The sequence below is a fragment of the Ranitomeya variabilis genome, chromosome 7, assembly GCF_051348905.1.
Source record: "Ranitomeya variabilis isolate aRanVar5 chromosome 7, aRanVar5.hap1, whole genome shotgun sequence".
Taxonomy (NCBI): domain Eukaryota; kingdom Metazoa; phylum Chordata; class Amphibia; order Anura; family Dendrobatidae; genus Ranitomeya; species Ranitomeya variabilis.
This window is the reverse complement of record NC_135238.1, coordinates 156,300,503-156,320,396: the sequence shown is the minus strand read 5'-3', so window position 1 is coordinate 156,320,396 and position 19,894 is coordinate 156,300,503. Positions and strand designations below refer to the sequence as shown.

The 19,894-nt window shown below is 43.7% G+C and overlaps 1 protein-coding gene across 1 annotated transcript in view; it reads left to right on the top strand.

Annotated features, from left to right (window-relative positions):
* MAP3K13 (mitogen-activated protein kinase kinase kinase 13) overlaps window positions 1–1,798 on the top strand; it is an 85,761-nt gene extending 83,963 nt beyond the window's left edge. The window contains exon 14 of the mRNA XM_077272125.1: window positions 850–1,798. The gene's annotated coding sequence lies outside the window, so the exon portion shown is untranslated. The remainder of the gene's footprint in view (window positions 1–849) is intronic.
* Window positions 1,799–19,894: the final 18,096 nt, after the last annotated feature.

The following is a 19,894-nucleotide window of genomic DNA, read 5'->3' as shown; positions in this document are numbered from 1 at the left end:
AAGCCGGGAGGCTGGACACGCGCCCATTTTAAAATTTTAAAATGCGCGCGTGTCCAGCCTCCCGGCTTGTGATTGGTTGACCGCGGCGCAACCAATCACAAGCCGGGACGTCACGGGAGGCTGGACACGCGCCCATTTTAAAAAGCTCGCGTGTCCAGCCTCCCGTGACGTCACGGCTTGTGATTGGTTAATGGCGGCCATGTTGCCGGGACGCGGACCAATCACAGCAAGCCGTGACGTAATTTCGTCACGGCTTGCTGTGATTGGTCCGCGTCCCGGCAACATGGCGCCGTGACCAATCATAAGCCGGGACGTCACAGGAGGCTGGACACGCGCGCTTTTTAAAATGGGCGCGTGTCCAGCCTCCCGTGACGTCCCGGCTTGTGATTGGTTAATGGCGGCCATGTTGCCGGGACGCGGACCAATCACAGCAAGCCGTGACGTAATTTCGTCACGGCTTGCTGTGATTGGTCCGCGTCCCGGCAACATGGCCGCCCTGACCAATCACAAGCCGGGACTTCACGTAACCAAGTAAAAGCGCGAATTTTAAACAAACAACGCTGCCGGTTCCCTCGCTGAGGTCCAGGCTGCGTCGGAGAGGTGAGTATAGCAATATTTTTTATTTTAATTCTTTCTTTTACACATTTATATGGATCCCAGGGCCTGAAGGAGAGTTTCCTCTCCTTCAGACCCTGGGAACCATCAGGAATACCGTCCGATACTTGAGTCCCATTGACTTGTATTGGTATCGGGTATCGGTATCGGATTGGATCCGATACTTTGCCGGTATCGGCCGATACTTTCTGATACCGATACTTTCAAGTATCGGACGGTATCGCTCAACACTAGTGAATATGCCTTAGGTTAAATTCACTCTGCTCTGTGCTTACATCTGGTTGGGGTTTTGGAAACTGTCCTGTTGAACTTAAAGGCAAATGCATGCAACCATATAAATTATTGAATGTAGTTTTATCCAATTTTTTAACACCGAAGGGGTGTAGCATGATATATTGCAGCCAAACCTGTGCCTAAAAGTCTCCCCTGCATATTGGTAGATATATTGGGAAATTTGATTGACAGTCCTATGAGTTTAGCGTCCCTAGAGTAATATTTACTTTTCAACAGTACAACACAATCTGTAGCCTGCAGGTGGCAGCACACTAAGCATAATATCTGCAAAGTTGTGGCTGAAGGAGTTGTAGGGATACGCTGCATATGATTCCCATTGCTGTATGTCCTTCCCTATACATCTCCATAAAATAACATTCCTACACTTTCTTGCTAATTAGCCATAGTTCTGTGTAGCATCACTAGTTGTGTATTATTACCCAGAGCTCATGTGTCTAATTCTCTAATTTTACATCATGTTTTCGCTGTGTGGGTACATCCATGGGGAAGCGGAGCGCTGCACGGATTAGGCAGTACGAAGATTTGGGGCATGGATGATGTAGACACCAGATCTCCTCTTTACTGCTGGCTTTTTGTAATATGACATTATATACTGCTGTCCTGAAAGATCCCTGTATATGTCCGCTAGGTCTTTACCATGAGCTACAAGCAGCACATTCCTCTACTAGCGATGACAGCGTTCTCTGTGTAAAGCCATTGTCATTATTTGTCACATAACCTTCTTTTCTTGCCTTTTTCTTTCCGGATCACCTTGTTCTTCTTCTGTCCAGTCTGTACATTCGTCTTTGGACCAGCCTGAGCTTTTCTTCTTGTTGTTTGTATGGGGACGGGTAATCAGAATGAATATCAAAAGCAAACAAATGCATGGAATAAAAAGCCAGTGTACCTTACCAAGTCGTGTGCCTCTTTATTGTCAAGCTACCTATTCAAACACTAGATGGTGGCCCGATTCTAACGTATCGGGTATTCTAGAATATGTAGATAGTATATAGCACAGGCTACGTACTATATTGCACAGTGACGTAGTATATAACACAACCGACGTAGTATATAACATAGCTACGCAGTATATAACAGAGCTACGTAGTATATAACACAGCGTACGTAGTATATAGAAGAGTTACGTAGTATATAACACAGCCACGTAGTGTATTGCACAGGTATGTAGTATATTGGTCAGCCACGTAGTATATAGCAGAGTCACGTATATAACATAGCCACGTAGTATATAGCAGAGCCACGTAGTATATAACATAGCCACGTAGTATATTGTAGAGCCACGTCGTATATTGCACAGCCACGTAGTATATAACACAGTCACGTAGTGTATTGCACAGCTACGTAGTGTATTGCACAGCTATGTAATATATTGGTCAGCAACGTAGTATATACCAGAGCCACGTAGTATATAGCAGAGCCACGTAGTATATTGTAGAGGCACGTAGTATATTGCATAGCTACGCAGTATATTGCACAGTCGACATAGTATATAACAGAACCGACACAGCCACATAGTATATTGCACAGCTACGTAGTATATAACACAGAGCACATAGTATATTGCACAGCCACGTAGTATATTGGACAGTCACGTTGTAAATTGCACAGTCACATTGTATATTGCCCAGCTACATAGTATATAGCACAGAAATGTAGTATATAACAGAGCCCATGCAGTAACACAGCCCACGTAGTATATAGCGATGTGGCCACTATATGCGTGGTTAAAAAAGACTTAAAATAAAAAATAAACATATACTCACCTTCCGAAAGCCCCTTGAAGTCCTGGCGCCTGTGTGCGGTGCACGCAGCAGCTTCCGGTCCCAGGGTTGGTATGAGCGCAGGACCTGTGATGACGTCGCGGTCACATGACCCTGACATCATGGCAGGTCCTTCTCGCATAGCATCCTTGGCACCGGAACCTGCCGCTTGCACTGCCGAGGACAGCGCGCGACATCAGATGGTGAGAATAACCTTTTTTTTATTATTATTATTATTTGTAACATTAGATCTTTTTACTATTGATGCTGCATAGGCAGCATCAATATTAAAAAGTTGGTCACACAGGGTACTACAAGGGTCATGGGGAGAAGTTAGAATTGCCTGTGTTTTCTTAGGGGTAGGGTAATACAGGTTCACGTGTAATGCTATGATCCTGATACCCTGAGTCTTTAGCTATATCAGTCCCCGGGGCTGCTCGTTGAGACTAAGCTCTCTGTTGTGAATTCGGTTTGTGGGCTCCCCCGGTGGTCTGTTATGGTAGTGTCTCTTATGTGCCTTCCTCCATCTCTGATTACCTGTCGCCACCCTCTAGGGGAGTTTCCTATTTAAGGCTGCTTGGCTGTTAGTCACATGCCGGCCAACAATGTGCTAGTAGCATTCTGTTGCATTCACCTGCCTCAAGTTCCAGTTCAGCTAAGTTGAATTTTGTTTCTTGTTTTTGCTATTTTTGTCCAGCTATCTGCAATGTGACTCTTCAGTGCTGGAAGCTCTTGTGGACAGAAAATTACTACTCCAGTGGCATGAGTTGTCACTGGAGTTTAAAGTAATTTCTGGATGGTGTTTTTGAATAGTGATTTTTAGGTCGACCGTGAAGTAACACTTTCCTGTCCTTCTGCTATCTAGTAAGCGGACCTCACTGTGCTAAATCTGCTGTTCATCCTACGTATGTCATTTCCTCTGAACTCACCGTCAATATCTGTGGGGGCCTACTATCATCTTTTGGGGTTCCTCACTGGAGGTAAGGCAGGCCTGTATATTCCTCTTATAGGGGTAGTTAGATCTCCGGCTGGCGCGTGGTGTCTAGGGCATCGTAGGTACATCCCCCGGCTACTGTAAGTGTTGGGTCAGGTTCAGGTCACGGTCGACCTTAGTTTCCATCACCCGAGAGCTAGTCCGTTTTGTATTTTTTTTCCCATGGTCATTGGGGTAACCATAACAGTTTGGCCGGCCAATAAAAAATCTATGTGTTAAAATATGCACTAAAGCAGGAAGGAGGAGAAAAGGTTTTTTTTTTTGCTGTGTTTGAAAGTGCACCTTAGTTTGATCATTTGTATTCCTTGCTTAAACTGCAGTCTTCAGCCTTTTTTTTTTTCTCCTCTCCTCTTAACCTCTGAATGCTTGGGTTACACCCATTTGAAACATGGATCCACAGAGTTTAGTTGCAGGTTTGAATAACCTTGCGACAAAAGTACAGAACCTACAAGATTTTGTTATACGTGCTCCAATGTCTGAACCTAAGATTCCTCTGCCTGAATACTTTACCGGAGACAGATCCCGGTTTTTGAGTTTCAGAGAAAATTGCAAATTGTTTTTGTCTCTGAGATCTCACTCTGCTGGTGATCAGACTCAACAAGTTAAAATTGTTATCTCTCTACTGCGCGGCGACCCACAAAGTTGGGCATTTGCATTATCGCCAGGGGATCCTGCGTTGTTAAATGTAGATGCGTTTTTTCAGGCTTTGGGGTTGCTTTATGAAGAACCTAATTTGGAGATTTTGGCTGAGAAAGCCTTGATAGCTCTTTCCCAAGGGCAAGATGAAGCTGAGATATACTGCCAGAAATTCCGTAAATGGTCGGTGCTTACTAAATGGAATGAGTGCGCTTTAGCAGCTAATTTCAGAGAAGGTCTCTCTGATGCCGTGAAGGATGTCATGGTGGGGTTCCCTGTGCCTACAGGTCTGAATGATGCCATGAAATTGGCTATCCAGATTGATCGGCGTTTGCGGGAGCGCAAATCTGTGCACCATATGGCGGGGTCTTCTGAGGAAAAATCTGTGCACCATATGGCGGTATCTTCTGAGCAAAAACCTGTGCACCATATGGCGGTGTCTTCTGAGCAAAGACCTGTGCACCATTTGGCGGTGACCTCTGAAAAGGCATTAGAGCATATGCAATGCGATCGTGTTTTGTCTAGAGGCGAACGTCAAAATTACAGGCGCAAAAATGGATTGTGCTTCTACTGTGGAGATCCAGCTCATGTTATATCAGCATGCTCTAAACGTATAAATAAGGTTGATAAAAAGGTTGATAAATCTTTTTCTACAGGTACCTTGCAGTCAAAATTTCTTTTGTCCGTGACATTGATTTGTACCTTATCATCTGTGACTGTGAATGCTTATGTGGATTCTGGCGCCGCTCTGAGTCTCATGGATTGGTCCTTTGCCAAGCGTTGTGGGTTTGATTTGGAGCCGTTGGAAGTTTCTATTCCCCTGAAGGGTATTGATTCTACACCTTTGGCTAGCAATAAACCACAATATTGGACACAAGTGACTATGCGTCTTACCCCAGACCATCAGGAGATTATTCGTTTCCTTGTATTATATAACCTACATGATGTCTTAGTGCTTGGATTACCATGGTTACAGATTCATAATCCCGTCTTGGACTGGAAATCTATGTCTGTGTTGAGCTGGGGATGTCGGGGTATTCATGGGGATGCACCTTTGGTTCCTATTTCTTCATCTACTCCCTCTGAGATCCCAGCATTTCTGTCAGATTTTTATGATGTCTTTCAAGAGCCTAAAGTTGATTCTCTCCCTCCCCACAGAGAGTGTGACTGCGCTATTGAATTGATTCCCGGTAGTAAGTTTCCTAAGGGTCGCTTGTTTAATTTGTCTGTACCTGAACATACTGCTATGCGGGAGTATATCAGAGAATCCTTGGAAAAGGGTCATATTCGCCCCTCGTTGTCTCCACTAGGGGCGGGATTTTTCTTTGTAGGTAAAAAGGATGGTTCATTGAGACCTTGTATCGACTATCGACTTTTGAATAAGATTACTGTTAAATACCAGTACCCGTTACCTTTACTGACTGATCTGTTTGCTCGTATAAAGGGGGCTAAGTGGTTCACTAAGATCGATCTACGTGGTGCGTATAATTTGGTGCGGATTAAGCAGGGGGATGAGTGGAAGACCGCATTTAATACGCCTGAAGGCCATTTTGAGTATTTGGTAATGCCTTTCGGTCTCGCAAATGCCCCTTCCGTTTTTCAGTCCTTTATGCACGATATTTTCCGTGAATATCTGGATAAGTTTATGATTGTGTATTTGGATGATATTCTTGTTTTTTCGGAGGACTGGGAATCTCACGTTCAACAGGTCAGGAGAGTTTTTCAGGTTTTGCGAGCTAATTCTCTTTTTGTAAAGGGCTCAAAGTGTAGTTTTGGAGTTCAGAGAATTTCCTTTTTGGGATATATTTTTTCCCCTTCATCTATGGAGATGGACCCTGTCAAGGTCCAGGCTATTTGTGATTGGATGCAACCTACTTCTTTGAAGAGTCTGCAAAAGTTCTTGGGTTTTGCTAATTTCTATCGCCGATTTATAGCGGGTTTTTCTGCCATTGCTAAACCTTTGACTGATTTGACCAAAAAGGGTGCTGATGTTGCTAATTGGTCCTCTGCGGCTGTGGAGGCCTTTCAAGAGCTTAAGCGCCGCTTTTCTTCCGCTCCTGTGTTGCGCCAACCTGATGTGTTACTTCCGTTCCAGGTTGAGGTGGATGCTTCGGAGATCGGAGCAGGTGCAGTTTTGTCGCAGAAAGATCCTGACTGCTCAGTAATGAGACCATGTGCGTTTTTCTCCCGAAAGTTTTCGCCCGCTGAGCGAAATTATGATGTGGGAAATCGGGAACTTCTGGCCATGAAGTGGGCGTTTGAGGAGTGGCGTCATTGGCTTGAGGGTGCTAGACACCAGGTGGTGGTCCTCACTGACCACAAGAATCTAATTTATCTTGAGTCGGCCAGGCGTCTGAATCCTAGACAGGCGCGCTGGTCGTTGTTTTTCTCCCGATTTAACTTTGTGGTGTCATATCTGCCTGGGTCCAAGAATGTGAAGGCGGATGCCCTCTCTAGGAGTTTTGAGCCTGACTCGCCTGGTGATTCCGAACCTACCGGCATCCTGAAGGATGGGGTGATATTGTCAGCTGTCTCCCCAGACCTGCGGCGTTCTTTGCAGGAGTTTCAGGTGGATAGGCCTGATCGCTGTCCGCCTGGTAGACTGTTTGTCCCTGATGATTGGACCAGTAGAGTTATCTCGGAGGTTCATTCTTCCGCGTTGACAGGTCATCCTGGAATTTTTGGCACCAGGGATTTGGTGTCTAGGTCCTTCTGGTGGCCTTCTTTGTCTCGAGATGTGCGCATGTTTGTGCAGTCTTGTGATGTTTGTGCTCGGGCCAAGCCCTGCTGTTCTAGGGCCAGTGGGTTGTTGTTGCCCTTGCCTATTCCTAAGAGGCCTTGGACGCACATCTCTATGGACTTTATTTCTGACCTTCCGGTTTCTCGTAGGATGTCTGTCATCTGGGTGATTTGTGACCGTTTTTCCAAGATGGTTCATTTGGTACCTTTACCCAAATTGCCCTCCTCCTCTGAGTTGGTTCCTCTATTTTTTCAGAATGTGGTGCGTTTGCATGGTATTCCTGAGAATATAGTGTCTGACAGGGGTACTCAGTTTGTGTCTAGATTTTGGCGGACGTTCTGTGCCAGGATGGGTATCGATTTGTCTTTTTCGTCTGCATTCCATCCTCAGACTAATGGCCAGACTGAGCGTACTAATCAGACCTTGGAGACTTACTTGAGGTGTTTTGTGTCCGCTGATCAGGATGATTGGCTTGACTTTTTGCCATTGGCAGAGTTTGCCCTTAACAATCGGGCTAGTTCTGCCACTTTGGTTTCTCCATTTTTTTGTAATTCAGGGTTTCACCCTCGGTTTTCGTCCGGTCAATTGGAGTCTTCGGATTGCCCTGGAGTGGATGCTGTGGTTGATAGGATGCATCAGATTTGGGGACAGGTTGTGGACAATCTGAAGTTGTCCCAGGAGAAGACTCAACAGTTCACTAATCGTCATCGGCGTATTGGTCCTCGTCTTTGTGTTGGGGACCTGGTGTGGCTGTCTTCTCGATTTGTTCCTATGAAGGTCTCGTCTCCTAAGTTTAAGCCTCGGTTTATCGGCCCTTATAGGATTCTGGAGGTTCTTAATCCTGTGTCCTTTCGTTTGGACCTCCCAGCATCTTTTAATATCCATAATGTTTTCCATCGGTCATTATTGCGGAGGTATGAGGTACCGGTTGTTCCTTCTGCTGATCCACCTGCTCCTGTGTTGGTTGAGGGTGAATTGGAGTATGTGGTGGAAAAGATCTTGGACTCCCGTGTTTCCAGACGGAAACTTCAGTATCTGGTTAAGTGGAAGGGTTATGGCCAGGAGGATAATTCTTGGGTGACAGCATCCGATGTTCATGCTCCCGATTTGGTTCGTGCATTTCATAGTGCTCATCCAGGTCGCCCTGGTGGTTCTGGTGAGGGTTCGGTGCCCCCTCCTTAAGGGGGGGGTACTGTTGTGAATTCGGTTTGTGGGCTCCCCCGGTGGTCTGTTATGGTAGTGTCTCTTATGTGCCTTCCTCCATCTCTGATTACCTGTCGCCACCCTCTAGGGGAGTTTCCTATTTAAGGCTGCTTGGCTGTTAGTCACATGCCGGCCAACAATGTGCTAGTAGCATTCTGTTGCATTCACCTGCCTCAAGTTCCAGTTCAGCTAAGTTGAATTTTGTTTCTTGTTTTTGCTATTTTTGTCCAGCTATCTGCAATGTGACTCTTCAGTGCTGGAAGCTCTTGTGGACAGAAAATTACTACTCCAGTGGCATGAGTTGTCACTGGAGTTTAAAGTAATTTCTGGATGGTGTTTTTGAATAGTGATTTTTAGGTCGACCGTGAAGTAACACTTTCCTGTCCTTCTGCTATCTAGTAAGCGGACCTCACTGTGCTAAATCTGCTGTTCATCCTACGTATGTCATTTCCTCTGAACTCACCGTCAATATCTGTGGGGGCCTACTATCATCTTTTGGGGTTCCTCACTGGAGGTAAGGCAGGCCTGTATATTCCTCTTATAGGGGTAGTTAGATCTCCGGCTGGCGCGTGGTGTCTAGGGCATCGTAGGTACATCCCCCGGCTACTGTAAGTGTTGGGTCAGGTTCAGGTCACGGTCGACCTTAGTTTCCATCACCCGAGAGCTAGTCCGTTTTGTATTTTTTTTCCCATGGTCATTGGGGTAACCATAACAGCTCTCTATTTTAGTACTTTAGTACTGCGCATCACAGTGAGTGAAGCTGGGAACTACAAACATCTTCAGTGCGCAAGCGCAGGGACTCGCTCGTTACGTCGTATGCGCAACTCGCCGATATATGCAAGCGCAGCTCCCCAGTTACATATTGCACAAGCGCGGCTCCCCCAGTACACAATGCGCAAGAGTGGCAACACAATAAACTGCGCAAGCGTGGGATATACAGTAAAGTAGGCGCAAACATCCGGACTTCATTCAAATTGCATAGGCGGGTACAACGCTGACTGAACGCAATGAAGCCGCCTATGACTAAACGAGCAGGTAAGATATAACTATATAAAGTGCTTTTTGAAAAGGATTACAGCAGCGATTTTAATGGAAAAAACAAGTTAGTGATGCACATTGCATCACTAACAACACACTGGGGGAAGCTTTAGATGCTACAAATGACCTGACAGGTTTACTTTAACCTTGATTAGATTGTAAACAGTAAATAGTTCTTGTCTATACCACAGCATTATGGGGCTATTTTATCATCCCCTCTATGCAAGAAAACTGATGCCAAAAAGTTGAGAAATTTCTCACAAAAGTTGCATAAAAGTTCGCAACCGCTGTCGGATTGAGGTACCAGGGACCCACCAGTAGCACTTATTCTGGTGGCACACACTGCCGCTACATGCAAATACAGGAAGTTCACAACTAATTAACATCCAACTCAGGAAACTGTTCATGTAGGAATGCTCGGACCTGACACCCATAATGTGGTGTTGGTGCACCATCTTGCTGGAAAAACTTAGGGAAAGTGCCATGAACAGTTTCCTGGAAAGTGGATTGATCATTGTGGGCCAGTTGAATGGCCACCAAGGTCTCCTGATCTGACCCCCTTAGACTTTTATCTTTGGGGTCATCTGAAGGCAATTGTCTATGCTGTGAAGATACGAGATGTGCAGCATCTGAAATAACGTATAATGGAAGCCTGTGCTAGCATTTCTTTTGCGTTTTTGCTATCAGTGTGTCAAGAGTGGGAGAAGAGGGTTGCATTGACAATCCAACACAATGAGTAGTACTTTGAACACATTTTATTAGTAGTCATAAACTTGTAAATAAATCATGAAAGAATAAAATTACGTTAAAGCCAAACACACCATTGTTTTTCTTGTGAAATTCTCAATAAGTTTGATGTGTCACATGACCCTCTTCTCATTGAAAAAAATAAAATTGGATCCAAAATGGCCAACTTCAAAATGGCCGCCATGGCCACCACCCATCTCGAAATGTTTTCCCCCTCCCATATACTAATGTGCCACAAACAGGAGGTTGATATCACCAACCATTCCCATTTTATTGAGGTGTATCCATATACATGGCCCACCCTGTACATAAACATCAACAGGGCACAGTACAATGAGAAAAATGCAAAAATATAACAAAAATAAGGAAAAAATGTAGTAAAAAATGGCAAATAAAATAGAAAAAGCCAATGTATAAAAATAAAGATATAAAATGAAAATAAATATGAAAAAGAACAAATTTTTAGAATGAAAAAGAAAATATATAAGTGTGAAAGCATATATGAACAACAAGGTGAAAGGAGGAAAGGGGGGGGAATTGGTGAAAGTGTGAAAAAAAAGGCACAAAGTGAGTGAAGAAAAAAAAAGTACATAGGTGACCAAAGAGATGCAGAGAAACATAAAATAACAAAGAAGAGCCTAAAAAAAGTTAATTTATTGAGGATCATATAAAGTGACCATGTGCATCACAGAATGCATCTGTGCGATTTATATATTTTGACCAAGTGCAGAGAGTGCAAATACTTATGCACAAGTTTGCAAAACATACATACATACATTCTGCCAAATCCCTGTTGAGTCATTAGGGTTGAGGTTGTTCAATGCTATGGTGAACATATGTCTTCATAATAACATTGGTCCATGGAAAGCAGAACTGCATATTCGGAGATTTTGAAAAGGCATTATTATATTCACAAAAAGATTGGGAAACTGCAATCGCCATGCTGAAGAAACAGCAGATATCAGGATTTGTTCTCTAATAAATTCCAGATGTTGAGTATAGAAGTGGGCAGAGTCATTGCTGGATAATTTCGAGCAGACAGACGTCCCTGGGATTTAGACAAAGAACAGATGTAGACATCCGTGGTTCATTATCTGATAATCCGGTAGTCAATCCAACACTAAAACAATTAAAAACATTTAGAACAAGAATAAAAAGTTTTTTTTAATAAATAAATAAACAAACCTATGGAATCACAGAAAGGGGGCATAACTCAGGATTTCATTGCGGCCTTTGCGACGTACTGTCTGTAGTTTTCATATCCACCTGGATTCCAGTTGTGAGGGCATTTTCTTGATATCACCTCCCCGATGATCGGCCACAACACAATCGATTCCGATAACCTTCAGAAGTTTAGGGTCACACCTATGAGTAGTCTTGAAGTGCCTAGGAATAGGCTTTAAAGCTGTGAGGAGGGGGGCCCAGATACATTTCTTACACAGGGGCCCCAAGCTGTCAGTGTTCACCCCTGGTCACACCTAAAGGCAGGAGCAGCAGCCTAAATATAAGAGATGCGGTCGGACGGCAACAGCAAGCTTATGCCCAGGGGCTGCCGTATTTGAGGTAAGTGTTGTAAGTGTTGTGCACAAACACTTACACACCCCTAAATGCAAACGGCAGCTACCAGTGGCTAAAATAAATATTAAAAAACTACTAAAGTGGTACTTTTAATTGTGCATTAAACATAATTGATTATATAATGAATGAGGAATTATTAATAGGAACAAAGAAAATAGAAAGGTCAGCTCCCCCATTAGATGTCCAAGAACGGATCACGGAATGACTGTAGTGCAGCAGGAATAGCAATCAATTAAGGAAAAGGTATATCCAGCTCCACTTGTATAATAAAATTTGTAGTTTATTTAAGATTACTTTAAAATGTAGTATTACAATTTATGTATTTTTTAACACTGTTAATGTTTTAGTGACACTTGAACTAAATTCTTTAGTATTAACCATGTGGTCACAGCACAAACATGAGCGATGTCTACATTTATAATTACCTATTATATGTAACCAAGTTTTTTCAGATGTTGATGTTTCATTTATGTATAAGATTGGTGACACGATGTCCCCCAAGGAAGGTGCTTTCTTAGCTCAGAATCTTATAGGTCTAGATAAGATTGATTTTAGTTTTTCATCATGATGTAATATGGGGATAATTCATTGTAATATTTTTAATATCTATAAATTGTGGACTATATTGTGCCACAAATGAAACTTGATTTGATTCCTGTTGTGTTTTCTTAATTTTTTCTCTTAACGTGTGTTGTCTATTTTTTCAAGCAACTGATTACTTAGTTGCTCTATCTAGCTTCCATTGTGAATAGTCCCTTTCCCTTTAACCTATTGTTAACTTCAATTGCTTTTTTTGATGAGTCATGTCAATAGAAGTATTCCTTCTGATGTGTATATGTTCTCCCATCAGTATGTTTTGTATAGCTTTTTTCGGAGTGGCATGATCTGCCATAGAGAGTAGAACTAGTTGCAGTTTCTTTCCTATAGGGGGTTACTATTATTCCACGGGGTGAAAAACTCAAAGATATGTCCAAGAAATTGATCACGTTCCCTTTAATGACGGAGGTAAATTTTGGGTTCATGCTGTTCTGACTTAATATTTTCACAAATTCACTGCGTCTTCAGTCCCATCCCATATGGGGAGGAAGTCATCAAAATGATGAGCATACCACCTGATATGGGAGTGGAGTCTGAACGCAGCAGAGAAAATGTGTTGTTCTTCTCAAATTGCCATATAGATGTTAGCTATGGCTGTTGAAAATCCTGCACCCATCAGGGATCCCTGTTTTTGGATGTAAAATTTATTATTAAATGAAAAGTAATTATGAGTTAGGAGAAATTCCTTTGCCATAATTATAAATTCTTCAATAGCTGGAGTGTAATTGCTATGTATTTTTAAGAATAAAGCCAGGGATTCTATTGCTGATGTGTGTGGGATTCTAGGATAGAGGCCAATTTCATCACAAGAGAGCCAACAGCAATTTTCGGCCAAACAGTTCCATCAAGTGAGGATATTACGTGTTTTGTATCCCTCAAATAACTTGGAATATTTTTGACCAATGGTTGTCAGTATCAGTACAACCAAGAACTCAAATGTTTTCCCAAATTCCTTAAGAAAAAGGAGATAACAGTGTGAGGCATGTAATGAGGCATTTTTACTTTGCTGTCTTGATCTCACTGTATAGATGTGTGTAATTACAAAAAGTGCAGCAGAACTGAATTTGTCTCATTACAAACACATTTGTAGCTGCACCTCACTTCTGCTGTCAGCTACACAACTGTGTCTGACTACAACTAACAATTCTTTAGCTTCCATCTCATATAGCCGGTGTGGGGAACAGGTGGACAGTACAGCAGAGTGAACAGCACTATGAGAGAGCAACTGCAGATGTGCGGTGATTGAAACAAAGTTCTGCTGTGCTCCCCCTCCGGCCACACTATCTGCCTGTGAGGGGAATCAGAGACAGCAGAGTTGAGTCACTAGGAGAGGACAACTGCAGCTGTAGATGTGTTTGCAATGAGATAATGATCAGCTCTGCTGAATGCAATTATAAAAGTCAGTCATTATTTCTTTTACACTGGTAAGTCCCCGTTTCATTTAACCCCTTCATGACCAGAGGTATTTTCGTTTTTTTGCTCCCCTTCCTCTCAGAGCCATAACTTTTGTTTTTCAGTCAAAATTGTCATGTGAAGGATTTTTTTTGGGCGGGACGAGTTGTACTTTTTAATGGACACAATTGGTTTTAACATATCGTGTACTGGAAAACAGGAAAAAACTTCCAAGTGCTGTGAAATTGCAAAAAAAAAAAGCAATCCCACAGTTATTATCTGTTTTTCTTTTTTACTATGTTCACTAAATACTAAAAGTGACCTGCCATTATGATTCTCCAGGTCATTACGAGTTCATAGACACCAAACATGTACAGATTCTTTTTTATCTAAGTGGTGAAAAAAATTCCAAAGTCTGCAGGTTAACAACATTATTCCTGGTGACAGGTTCCCTTTAATCTGCAGGTGAATAGCATTTTGAAGCTGCCCGATGAGTGCACTGAGAGCGCCGCTGCCAGGAGGAGTCAGCTGTCAGTCAGTGCCAGTGCATGGTTACAGCTGCTGCTCACCATGCATTGAGAGCGGTGACTGAAGTCGCGCAGGCCCATCTCTATGACTGGTAGCCCGAGGCTGCCGGGAGGAAAAAAAGTCAATTTCCTCCCGGAGCTCTGAGTGCGGGCGCCGGGCAGCTTCAGTACACCATACCTGCAGGTTAATAGTGGGTTTTTTTACATGACAAGTTCCCTTTAAAATAAACTATGGAGGCAGAGTCGCAGGGAGATCAGTGTCCTGCCCAGAGATCTTGACTAGTGATGAACGAATATACTCGTTGCTCAGGTGACCTCCGAGTATTTATGACTGCTCGGATTTAGTTTTCATCGCGACAGCTGAATGATTTACAGCTACTAGCCAGCCTGAGTACATGTGGGGGTTGCCTGGTTGCTAGGGAATCCCCACATGTAATCAAGCAGGCTAGTAGCTGTAAATCATTCAGCTGCCGTGCACAAATGCAGGGTGCACTTACCGTGTTCAGGCTGTAATGTAAGAATAGTGCTTCTCCACGGTACTAGAAAGGATTAAAATAAATCATATGCAGCTCCAAAGTGCACTTAAATTGGTTTTGTAGAAGATAGCATGAAATAAAACTATAAGCCAACACTAATTTATGCAAACATAGACAATATATTCAAATATATTTCTTATGATAAACCAGCATATAGAACTAATATAAAGCAAACCATTTGAGTGTTTTGCATATAAAACTACACCAGTTGTAAGGCACATGCACAGAAAATCAGGTAAATGCCTTCATAACAGTGGAAATCTCAATGTGGCACAAAACCAAAAAAAAATACCGTAGTTTTTTTTATTGTCAAAAATAGGCAATTGCTGGTGCTAGTAGACAGGGAAAGTCCAGGGGCAGAATTTTATGGCTGAGATGGTTGCAGAGTGAAGGGGGTTATAAGAAAAAAAAGAAAAAAAACAGAACACGTGACTGTCAGGAAAGACTTGTCTTTTCTAGTAGGATGTCCAGATTACATGGGTACAATAACAGAAACCGTTAAATCAGTGTTTCCCAAACTCCAGTCCTCACGGTCCCCAACAGATGTTTTCAGGTTTCCTTAGTATTGCACAGAAGACGGTGAGAGAACTTGTGGCTGCCATGAGAATTTCTGCTGCCATGATAAGAATTCTATCACTGGTGCATTACTAGGGAAATCCTGAAAACATGACGTGTTGGGGGCCCCGAGGACTGAAGTTCGAGAAACACTGTTCTAAGGGAAACAATTATCTTAAAGATCCACTATATATGTGCATATCTTTATTTGCAAAGTGTCTTGATGTCCTCCAATTTTGAGTCTACAGTTCCTAGGCAGACCTATATGTCCCCATAGTGTGTGACTACACGCAAATCCTGTGCAGTCGGATACTCAGCAATACTCTTTTTCATCCGTTTCCTATTTTTTGTATATGACAGGTTAGCAAGAATTATTCGACAGATGAATAGCCAAACGACTGCAGAACATGGACACATGGAATTGGTTTCGTCTGTTAGTATTGAGGCACCTAGGCCTGTAGACATAAAACACTGTGTTGTTTTTTATTGCAGATTATTTGAAAGAAGACTTCATATTTTTTTATTTTAGAAACACAGGAACACAAAAAATAGTAGCAAGTGTATGTGCACACGTTGCGGATTTGGCTGCGGATCCACAGCAGTTTTCCATGCGTTGTACAGTACCATGTAAACCTATGGAAAACAAAAACCGCTGTGCACATGCTGTGGAAAAATCAGCGCAGAAACGCAGGGGTTTATTTTCCGCAGCATGTCAATTCTTTGTCCGGTCTGCAGCATTTCTGGACCCATTGACTTCCATTGATTTTGTCAAATCTGCAGCAAAACCGCAAATGGAAAAAATATCTGCGGTTTTGCTGCGGATTAGGGTGTAAAAAACACGGCAGAGGGAAGTGATGTCAGGCAGGAGGAAGTGTGTTGTCGGAGGGTGCACTGTCGTAGAAGATGGAAGTCACCAACTTGGGACGAGCATGGAATCCTATCGTCGCATGGAGATGGATGTCGGGCGTCTGATTGACCTGGTATGTTTGTGTGTCTGTTTGTGTAAAGTCTGTCTGTGTGTGTCTGTCTGCCCCCATGCGATGATAGTATAGAAAAGTAGGAGACAAAAAAAGCGCAAATAGGGTCTTATCCTCAGGATTGCTTCTAAACAATTATGAGAGAACTGCTCACCTGGTGGTACACAGTAAAGGCGTGTAGTTAGTCAGCTGCTGCAGATCCACAGGTCGGCGCTGCGACCTCTTAGAGACGTTATAATAGAAAGATAAATGTGGATAAAATCCGCGCTGCTGTGACAAATAATGGATCCAGATATAGTTATAAGGTGTTCGGGTGGTTTATTCAACGCGTTTCGAAGCTCATGGCTTCTTCTTCAGGAAGTTTCCACACAAAGATATATCTTTGTGTGGAAACTTCCTGAAGAAGAAGCCATGAGCTTCGAAACGCATTGAATAAACCACCCGAACACCTTATAACTATATCTGGATCCATTATTTGTCACAGCAGCGCGGATTTTATCCACATTTATCTATCTATTATAACGTCCCATGCGATGATAGTGCGACCTAATTGTACTAATTGTCACCGTATGGGACTACTGCTCCCATCTGGCTAGTAGGATAGGAGAGTAGTCCCTGTGTCCGGCGACTGAGTATAATTGTGAGTAAAACACAAAACACATACAATACACATACATGTAACATACATGACAGACAGTACATACAACATAGAGTATATACTCACCACATACACCTAATTCCTCAAAGCCCTAGGTCCCCTAGGAAAAAAATAAAAAATAAACCAATAATGTACTCCCTGGTCCGCAGAAATCCCATAACGAGTGTCCCACGCCGATCTGTTCCGTCCTCCGGCGATACACTACCAGGAGCTATGCTCCTGGCAGTGTATCGCAGAGTTTCCCAGAGTTTTGCAGCTCCGTGCTGTCACTTTACATAAATTGTAATACTACATTTTAAAGTATTCTTCAATAAACTATGAATTTTATGATACAAGTGGCACTGTGTGTTTTATTTACTCTTTCATACTATTGGATTAATAATGGATAGGCGTCTTATCGACGCCACTCCATTATTAACCGGGCTTAATGTCACCTTACAATAGCAAGGTGAGATTGACCCTTTATTACCCCATATGCCACCGCTACAGGGCAGTGGGAAGAGATAGACTAAGCGCTGGAATTGGCTCATTTTATAGATGCACCTTTTCTGGGGCGGCAGCGGGCTGGTACTTGTAGCCAGGGGGGGAAATATCCATGGCCCCTTCCTAGGCTATGAATATCAGCCCGCAGCTGTCTGCGTAGCCTTTCTGGCTATAAAATATAGGGGGACCCCACGTAATTTTTTTTTGGGGGGGTCCCACTATTTTTATAGCCAGTAAAGGTTATGCAGACAGCTGCGGGCTGATATTCATGGCCTGGGAAGATCCAAGGGTATTAACCCCTTCTCAGGCTACAAATATTGGCCCCCGGCTGTCGGCTTTCCCACTCTGGCACAGAAAATTGTGCGGGAGCCCACGCAATTTTTTTTGCCAACCCCTTGTGTTAAAGGGAACCTGTCACCCCCAAAATGGCAGGTGAGGTAAGCTCACCGGCATCAGGGGCTTATCTACAGCATTCTGTAATGCTGTAGATAAGCCGCCGATGTTACCTAAAAGAGGAGAAAAAGACGTTAGATTATACTCACCCAGGGGCGGTCCCGCTGCGGTCCGGTCGGATGAGTGTATTCGGTCAGCTCCGGCGCCTCCCATCTTCGTTCCATGACGTCCTCTTCGGGTCTTTACGCCGCGGCTCTGGCGCAGGCGTACTTTGTCTGCCCTGTTGAGGGCAGAGCAAAGTACTGCAGTGCGCAGCCGCCGGAAAGGTCAGAGAGGCCCGGCGCCTGCGCACTGCAGTACTTTGCTCTGCCCTCAAAAGGGCAGACAAAGTACGCCTGTGCCGGATCCGCAGCGTAAAGACCCGAAGAGGACGTCATGGAATGAAGATGGGAGGCGCCGGAGCGGACCGAATACACCCATCCGACCGGACCGCAGCGGGACCGCCCCTGGGTGAGTATAATCTAACGTCTTTTTCTCCTCTTTTAGGTAACATCGGCGGCTTATCTACAGCATTACAGAATGCTGTAGATAAGCCCCTGATGCCGGTGAGCTTACCTCACCAGTCATTTTGGGGGTGACAGGTTCCCTTTAACACACAAAAAAAGGTAAATAAAAAAATCCCCTGGAATTAAATATTAATTAAAAAACACTCGTGTCACCCCATTGATTATGTCAAAATAATAAAGAAAATCTTTAAAATGTTTTTTCTATTTTCAAATTAGGATTATGGTTAGGGCTAGGTTTGGGATTAGAGCAAGGATTGTGATTAGGGTTAGGGTTGGGATTAGGATTGAGATTAGGGTTGGGATTAGGGGTGTGTTGGGGTTAGGGTTCTGGTTAGGCCTGGCATTATGTTTTGGATTAGGGCTATGCTTTTTTTTGGTGTTTGGGTTTTGGTTAGGCCTGGGGTTATATCTAAATATATACCAATTTTATTTATTTTTTTATATTATTTGGGTGTTGGATATAGTATCTAATGAGATTATTGTATACATTGTAGGTACGTGATTTTTTCTGGCGATAAGGGACCCCGCAGATGACACATATAAGGACAAATTTTTCCTGGACATATGTTGGACCAAAATATTTCGCCAGCTATATCCCGAATGGGATTCATGCACAAATGCAAGACAGTTGCAAATTGGTAATTATAAGGTTATTTAACCCCTTCCCGACCTGTGACGCCACGTAGGCGTCATGAAAGTCGATGCCAATCCGACCTGTGACGCCTATGTGGCGTCATTGAGGGATCACGTCCCTGCAGATCGGGTGAAAGGGTTAACTCCGATTTCACCCGATCTGCAGGGACAGGGGGAGTGGTGCTTCAGCCCAGGGGAGGGTGGCTCCACTCCCTCGTGGCTACGATCGCTCTGATTGGCTGTTGAAAGTGAAACAGCCAATCAGAGCGATTTGTAATATTTCACCTATGAAAATGGTGAAATATTACAATCCAGCCATGGCCGATGCTGCAATATCATCGGCCATGGCTGGAAACCCTGATCTGCCCCCTCCACCGCCACCGATCGCCTCCCCAGTCCTCCTTTCTGCCCCGAATGCGGTCCGCTCCCCTCCGCCCTCCTGTCCGCTCCCCCCGTGCTCCGATCTCCCCCCCTCATACTTACCGAGCCTCGCGGTGTCCGTCCGTCTTCTTTATGGGCGCCGCCATCTTCCAAAATGGCGGGCGCATGCGCAGCGCGCCCGCCGAATCTGCCGGCCGGCAGATTCGTTCCAGGTGCATTTTGATCACTGTGATAAAACCTATCACAGTGATCAAAATAAAAAAAAAATAGTAAATGAACCCCCCCTTTATCACCCCCATAGGTAGAGATAATAATAAAATAAAGAAAATACATTTTTTTTTCTTCCCCCACCAGGGTTAGGGTTAGGGTTAGACTAGGCTATGTGCACACGGTGCGGATTTGGCTGCAGATCCGCAGCGGATTGCCCGCTGCGGATTCGTAGCAGTTTTCCATCAGGTTTACAGTACCATATAAACCTATGGAAAACCAAATCCGCTGTGCCCATGGTGCGGAAAATACCGCGCGGAAATGCTGTGTTGTATTTTCAGCAGCATGTCAATTCTTTGTGCGGATTCCGTTTTACACCTGTTC